Source organism: Primulina tabacum, chromosome 8 (assembly GCF_025594145.1).
Source record: "Primulina tabacum isolate GXHZ01 chromosome 8, ASM2559414v2, whole genome shotgun sequence".
Taxonomy (NCBI): domain Eukaryota; kingdom Viridiplantae; phylum Streptophyta; class Magnoliopsida; order Lamiales; family Gesneriaceae; genus Primulina; species Primulina tabacum.
The window spans coordinates 36,903,943-36,912,514 of record NC_134557.1 but is presented as its reverse complement, the minus strand read 5'-3'; the positions used below and the strand labels follow the sequence as shown (position 1 = coordinate 36,912,514).

Sequence of the window (8,572 nt, the reverse complement as noted above, 5' to 3'; positions counted from 1 at the left end):
CCTTTTTTTTTTAAATGAACAATAATAATATTAATTTGGGAAGTTCCTGGATACAATGTTTACAAGCCACAAGGGTAGATCGTCATTAACACAATTAATGAAACTATTACAAGATAAAGCTTTGCGAGCTAAAATGTGAGCCACTTCAACTGTCTTTCGTCGCACATGTTTGATGGAATGAAAATTTGGAAGCTCTAACATTGATTGGATTTCCAAGACAAGAACCCCAGCAGATCCAAGATCTTCTACGTGTGAAAGAACTATCCTAACAGCTTCCAATGAGTCAGAAAATAACAAACATTTGATAGCCCAATCCGGAGACATAAGTCCATCCCACTTCTGATTGCCAACAACTCCGCACAAGTAACTAAACCTGGATATCTGATAGGGCTAGCTTGCACACCACAAACCTGTCCCAATGTATTACGCACCACCGCCCCAACACTAGATTTGTTGTTTCTAATATCAAAGCCTGCATCAACATCCAACCTAAAATAGTTTGGTAGTGGTGGTACCCACTTATCTTCCAAAAATATTTGAGCATCGATATTTCCAGAAGAAGCAACCAAACTGAATTTTCGAAAATTTTCCATCATAGCATAAGCCCAGTCCACATTTATCGTAAATTTCTTCCTTGCAAATTCATGGTTGATCTTGCAAATTTCATGCCAGATTGTCCAACAGAGAGTAGCAAAATATTCAAAATCATCTTGCTTGAAGGTAGCCAAAAGAAATAAAGCACAATCTAGAAATGAGGCATCACGATGCGATTTTAAACACTGCCAAAATTTCTTCATATAATATGAGATTACATCCTTTAAACCATCATGTGGAAAAAGAAACTCAACCACCCATCTTGATCCTAAACAAATTCACCCTTCAAGTACGTAACTCAAGTTTTCAGCAAACTGATGAACAAAATGTGATACTAAATTGGGTGTTCTTCCACAAAAACCGAACAACTGGGCAAAATAACAAGTAGTGACTCGTAGAAGCACGAAAATATTACAAAGAAGACAAGTACCTTCTGTGGGGATGTGATGCAATGCTAGATTGACCGGTGTAGGCAGTAAATCATGAGAGGCACGCCACAGAAAAATGCGGATTTTGGGCTGGATACGCAGCTTCCATAGGAAATTCCACCAAGATTGATTTGGATGTGAAGATTGGAAAGGATGAGGAGCCAAGCTGCTTCTTTCCCTATGATAACCATCTTTAACAGTATTTACTACTTTTGTTGCCAACCCAAAATCTGGTATCCACACTACCATTTCTGTTTAAAGGAACATTAAGAATGTTTTCAGCTTCATAAGGTGGAAAATGTTGTCTCACTAATGTCTCATTCAAAGATCCTGAGCTTGTAATGAAATTCCGTATCATCCAGTAGATCATTCCCTTGGCAATGAAAAGATGGAAGGGTCGGGATCCAAGGATCTTGTTTTGCTAAAATGCCTTGGCCGTTACTTACCCGCCAACAAAGTCCCTTTCTAATGAGCTCTCGGCTCCACAGAAGTGAACGCCAAACATAAGATGGATTGTTCCCCAACCCAGCCATCATGATATACGTGTCTTTAAAATACCTTGCCTTTAGAAATCTTGCCAATAAAGAATGGGGCCTCTGAATAATCCGCCAGATTTGTTTAGCGAACAATGATTTATTAAAAGCAAAAAGTCGACGAAATCCCAAACTACCCATGCTCTTCGGATTACACAAGCTGTCTCATTTTAACCAGTGCATTCCTCTCATATCATTATTGCCCCGCCACCAAAATTTTGCACATAATTGTTCCAACTCCTTGCAAATATTATCTGGGATTCTAAAACAAGATATAGTATAAGAAGGAATTGCTTGTAATACATACTTGATAAGAATTTCTCTCCCTCCCATAGAAAAGAACTTTGTTGACCAGCTTTTGATTCTATTTTCCATTCTCTCTCGTAGAAATCCAAATTGTAATCTTTTGTTGCGTAACGAGAATGTCGGCAGCCCAAATAAATATCATGCCCCTTGACCACAGAAACTGACAGAACATCTGCTATCTCTTGCGATTGTTGAGCCGATGTACTCGGGCTGAACGTAAGGGATGATTTGTCAAAATTAACCATTTGTCCCGAAGCTTTCTCATAAATCTGAATACATCGACGAACATTTACACTATCCTCCTTGGTGGCCCTGAAAAATATTAAACTGTCATCCGCAAAGAAGAGATGAGAAATAACTGGACATGAGTTAGCCACTTTAACACCCCTAAACAATTTTAGCTCCACTGCTTTGGTAAAGATATGAGAAAAGCCTTGAGCACATAATACAAACAAATACGGGGATAATGGATCCCTCTGTCGAAGCCCCCTCGAAGGACAGATAGTGCCATAAATGGAATTATTGAGCCTAACAGAATATGATACGGATGTTACACATCTCATAATCAAATTAACCTAATGTTCTGCAAAACCCATCTTGAGCATCAATTTCTGAAGGAAGATCCATTCCATTCGATCATAGGCCTTGCTCATGTCAAGCTTGAGAGCCGCAATTCCTGATTTGGCTTTCCGATTATTTCTAATCCAGTGCATACACTCAAACCCTACAATCACATTGTCAAGAATAAGCCTTCATAGGATAAATTCACTTTGAAAGGAATCAATTATCTATTCAAGAACTGGTCTAAATCGGTTAGTGATTGCACGAGAAACAATTTTGTAGCAAGTATTGCAAAGACTAATTGGTCTATAATCCTTTAGAGATACCGGATCTTTAATCTTCGGAATAAGTGTAATAAGTGTTTCATTCCAATCAGTCATTCCAGTCCTGGTCATTCAAAATCTCTAGTACTTCCTTAGTTACATCTTCTCCAACAATCGGCCACAATTTATGATAGAAAAGATCAGTAAATCCGTCCGGCCCTGGTGCTTTAGAAGGATGCATATCAAACACTGCTCTACGAACCTCATCTTCAGTAAACTTGGCACAGAGCAAGCTATTCAACTGATCTCCTACCATAATATCTGTCAAATCCAACACTTCCTCAATATCCAAAGGAGTTGGATTAGAGGAAGAAAATAGTTTGCGAAAATAATCTGTAGCAATGTCAGCCATACCTTTGAACATCAGTGCACCAATCCCCCTATCATTCATCAGACCTTTAATAAAATTATTCCGCCGACGTTGGGAAGCAGTCGCATGGAAGAATTTTGTATTTCGATCTCCGTGTTGTAACCAATTCACTCTAGCTCGTTGGTTCCAGTGTATCTCCTCTAGCTCAGACAATTTTTCGATTTGATATTCAATTTCCCGAATGTAAACTAATATTATCCTTAATTTCTTGAGATCTCGTAAGACAATCCAATTTTTTACGAAGATCACCAATCTTCCGAATGTAAATGATTAAACCGGTGCCAGCCCAAGATTTGAGAACCTCTCTGCATTGAGCTAAACAAAAAGTAAGATTTTGATTACCTTTGAGAGCTTGCCAACTCTGACTAAAGATATCAGTAAAGTCCTCTTCCAAAAGCCACTTATGTTCAAAAGTAAATCTTTTTGGACATTTCTTCAAGTTTTGTAATGGACCTGATTTAAAAGTCAAGTAGATTGGCCGGTGATCTGACCCACAGTAAGCTAGATGTTCAACCTCAGCCGTAGGAAACTAGGATTGCCAATCCGAACTACACACAAAACGATCAAGTCTAGCCACAATGTTCTCATCACCCAATCTCTGATTGCACCATGTGAAAGGATCCCCTCGAGCTTGTATATCAAATAAGCCACAATCTGCCAAAACATCGGAAAAAGCCACCATCTAGGGCATAGCCCTTAATAACCCTCCAACCTTCTCCGAATCATACAAAATTTCGTTAAAATCCCCTCCTACTAACCAGGGAAGCATATTGAGTTCGTTGATGCCTGCAAGACGTCTGAGAAGCTGCCACGATTGATGTCGGAGTGCTACTGTCGGATGTCCATAGAATCCCGTAAAGCGCCAAAAATTTGAACCATTCTTAATAGTACAATCAATATTTGCATATCTTTGGTTATTGGATAAAACTATTTTTTCTATAAACTATATTAATTTTTTATTCTATTTGTAAAAATTCGAAATTTTATAATTAAATTTTAAGATTTTCAAGCATCACATTTATAATTTTATTTCAAAATTTCGTTTAACAATTTGATTCCAAAATAAATAAATTTATATATATATATATATATATTTAAAAATATGATGAAATCTACGAACATAATTTTACAAAAAATAATTTAATTAATCTATAATATCTATACTATCTATACTTTTATATTATTTTATTAAGTTTGAGATACTTAGAGTAACTAACTTTGGTGTCATAGTCTGTTTTAATAATATATATTAATAAAATGTTAAAATTTTAATGTAAGTTATATGTAGTTCAAGCGGATAAAGTCATTGTTTTTTGGGGTTTAGGTTATGTGTTCAATTTTAATTAAAGTCATTTTTTTATTCTTTTATTTTTCAATTTATTTTTTAATTTATATATCAAAATTACAATGTAATCTTTTATTATTTTTTATAATTATATTTTGATCAATATTTAAATATAAATCAAATAAATTATAAAAAATATTTAACGTAGGTACGTCTCTTTCTTCGATCCGAACTCTCACCCTCCAAAGCCAGCCAGCGAACTACACTACAATTGGGACCAAATCCCACCTCGTTTGTCTCGCCCCTTTCGATTTATACAACTGCATTCAACCTCCCAATCAATCTTGGCCTGCACTCGCAATCACTTGACAATGGCGTCTTCAGTTTTGTCCCAAAATCTCTTCACCACCCTCACTTCTGCGCAGTCATCAGTGTCCCGGAGAAGTACTGGAAATGCTTCGCCTTTTTCTGTTTCTGTTAAGCCATCTGCTCTTCTTTCCGGATCCCACGTCGTTTCCGCCCATTTCAAGAGGCCCCGCGAAGGTTTTATCGCCGACTGCGCTTCCTCTGGTGATATCAGCTCAGCTGATGAAACCCCAATTGAATTGAGTATGAATCTTTATCCCAGGATTTGAATTCTTGTTTGTTTTGTCTTCTTTCGTGTTTCAGATGACTTAGAACGCTGGATTTTTAATATTTTCAGAGTACCCATCATTTCCGACAGTCATGGACATTAACCAGATTCCGGGAAATTTTACCTCACCGGTTAATGAAATTTCTTAATATTTTTTGTTAATTTGTATGGTAATTATTGCATTATATTTTTTCATAATCTTCCCGGAAGATTTGATTTTTTATATGGTTTTTATCTTTTATTATGTTGTAGATTTCCCTTTCTGCTGGTGGATAGAGTTATTGAATACACTCCAGGTGTATCAGTTGTGGCTATCAAGAATGTGACGATAAATGATAATTTCTTTCCTGGGCATTTTCCTAAGAGGCCAATTATGCCTGGTGTGCTCATGGTTGAGGTGAGCAATCCATGTTTGTTGTTAATCACACATCATGTTCGTTACTCGGGTCTATACCAAAGCTAATTTTTTTGCTTGATTTTATGATCATGTTTGTTCTTTCATTGTTAATGCTTTGTTTTTGGATGGTACATTTGCAATTGATGACGTGTTTGGAGGTTCTGATTATCAACTATAATGATGTGAGGTGCTAACCTTTGTTTTTGGGTCTTTATTTCAAATTCGTTTTGAGGTAAATTATTCATATACTAGTGCCTTCCTTAGATACTAGAGTTTCTGATGGAAAACTTGAAACAATTTGGATTGATTATCTAAGTGTTCAAGTTTTGAGGATCTATCAATCTACGAAGTAACCATAGCTCGAATTGGATTTACATTTTTTTGTCTATCGTGGATTATGTAGTTTATGGCCGTGTATTGGCCAGCTTCCATAAATACATATGGAGGCTCAAGGCAGAAGATAAAGGATTTTGAACCTGAGATTTTGGTATTGTTGGGGAGGGGTGACATTCTCTAACATGCAGTTGATTGAGGTGAAATACAAGTGAATTTTTAAATGTTTTTAAGAATCAGTAATAGTATTTATGTGGCGGATAAGAAAGGAAATAGAAACCTCGAAAACCACAGTGTTGGCCCTGAAATATATAATAATGAGGACCCAAGTTTTCTTTTTAATTTCCAAATTTAGTTTAACTATGGTCAGTTGCAGAGTCATTATAGGGGCAAACCAAAATGATAAAAATTTTGGGGTGGTACTCTTAACTGTATATGAAATCTGTACAAATTTTAAGAAAAATTGAAGTGAAAGGGAGGATGACCTTGTCCGTCCCCCCTACCTAGTGGATGGATTTTTCTCATAACTTTTTCGAAGCTCAGTTTCTTGATGGTAACCAACAGAAGAACATCGTGCTGGATTCCAAATATTTATATTACCTTTTGGTGTTTCCTCTCTGCTTCCACCCTGTTTACATTTAGTACTTATTTCATTCTGCTTGGATTTCCTCATGTATTGACTGTATCATTCCCAAATCCCAGGCATACCAATCTCGTTACTTGCTTTCCAACTTTATGATGAATAATTCTTGCAAACACATGATCCGAAATTCTGATTGTTATAGAATTGTTTCTCTGCAATTTTGTCATGAAAAATAAATATCTTTGAAAATGAGGTTCAACTTCGTGTTTAGGCTGGTAGCTTTCTTTTATTTGTTTGACACAACCGGTAATGGTATCTGACTGCTACTAATCCATCTACTGTACTTTCACATGAGCACGTGTTCCCTCGGGCTTTTGTTCTCAAAGCTTGTCTTCGTACTAAAACTGATACATATTCTATTGAACTCAGGCCATGGCTCAGGTTGGTGGATTGGTTATACTGCAACCAGAAGTAGGAGGCTCGCGCGATAATTTTTTCTTTGCTGGAGTCGACAAAGTTAGATTCAGGAAGCCCGTAATCGCAGGAGACACCTTAGTTATGAGAATGAACCTCGTGAAGCTTCAGAAACGCTTTGGAGTTGCGAAGATGGAAGGAAAAGCATATGTTGGAGGTGAAGTTGTTTGCGAAGGTGAATTCTTGATGGCTATGGGGAGCGGGTGACGCGGTTGTCTTTTTGGTATATCATTTTTTTTAATTAATTTTTCTCTCCCATTTTATTTTTAACATGGGTATGATTGACATATGATTACCTGTTTCTGAGTTGGAGGACCAAGTCGATCATGTCTCTTAGAGGTTAACTATCCATTTGCTTTCACTAATTGATGCTTTTGCTCCGAATGATATTAATTAGCGTTCTATATGTTTTGCTATATGGCCTATATTCAGGCACTTTTTCATAATTATTTTTTTTTAAAAAAATTTAAACATACAATAAAATAAGATATATTACAAAAATAATATAAAACGGCAGCGTCTGTTGTCATTGGCCTTGGACGGTGCAAACGGGTAGTTACCTGTCCTAGTCACTCTACACGCCTTACAGTAGAGAAGGTATAGTCTTGTTAAGCAAGTCCATTTACTAACATGTACTATAATGTAAGCCTGTTTACTGACGGTTTCTCTGAAAATGAACAATTATTTAAACATGTGAATTGAATTTAAGAAAAAATCAAAAGTTTATCATAGTTGGAGCACAATTCCCAGAAATAATTTTTCTGCAATTACATGCTTTAACTTTGAATGATTCTTGGATTTTTTATTCAGGAAATTTTTAAAAAATTATAGGTCTTTGCCGTAAATTCGTAGTTCTTTCACACATTTCATAACAGTTTAAAAATTTTTTATCGATCCTTTTCCAATTTCACTTTCTTTTCTTTAAAAAAAAAATTTAAACACATTATTCTGTATTTCTGATTTTTCCAATATATTTCATGTATAAAATTGGTGTTATCTTATATTTGGGTCGTGATATTATTGGGAAAGAATAAGTGGAATATAATATATCACATGTAAAACTGATTCGAATATTACGATCTATTAGTTTGTTGAAGCTGATTCAAATTTTGTGTACAAAGTTAAACATCGATCTAATGAAGTTTACTATCAAATTGTCAACTAAATAATCATTCATGGAAAAAAAAACGTCTTGGAATGAGTACATGTCAACATTGTTGATGAAGAAGTTTTAGAGTTTATAATGCAATGCCAAAATTTGCATATCTTACCTTTGTATGTGAAAATAGAGCCAACGAACCTTGATTTCCGGGGGCATGAACATGAATAATATATTCCACACGTCGCCGAAGTTGATTTCCAAAACCAACCGAGTACTTCCACGTACATGGGTTTAAATGAGCCGGAGTCATATATTCCACAAGTCACAGAAGGATTAAGCAATATAAATTTGGACCATGGAAGTGGATCGTGAGATCAATATATTACAGGCTCATCCGAAGAAAATCCCACGTGTTGGCCGAATACTACAGCTGTTTGGGCCGAAAGTTTTGGAACAAGTTGGGATCCAATTGATCATGTGATTGATGTAATTGCTCGTTATTTAGATGATGAAGAAAATAATAATGATGCTTTTACAAGTGATACTAAACCAGAGATATCATATGGCGAGTTTTCAGAAAAAGAGAATAATGAAGAAGATTAGATAAATGATGATAGAAAAGATAATCTGTTTACTTTTGCTGATGAGG

The 8,572-nt window shown here is 35.8% G+C and overlaps 1 pseudogene; it reads left to right on the top strand.

Moving 5' to 3' along the window:
* The first annotated feature begins 4,606 nt into the window (after positions 1–4,606).
* Positions 4,607–7,240, top strand: LOC142554022 (uncharacterized; annotated as a pseudogene).
* Positions 7,241–8,572: the final 1,332 nt, after the last annotated feature.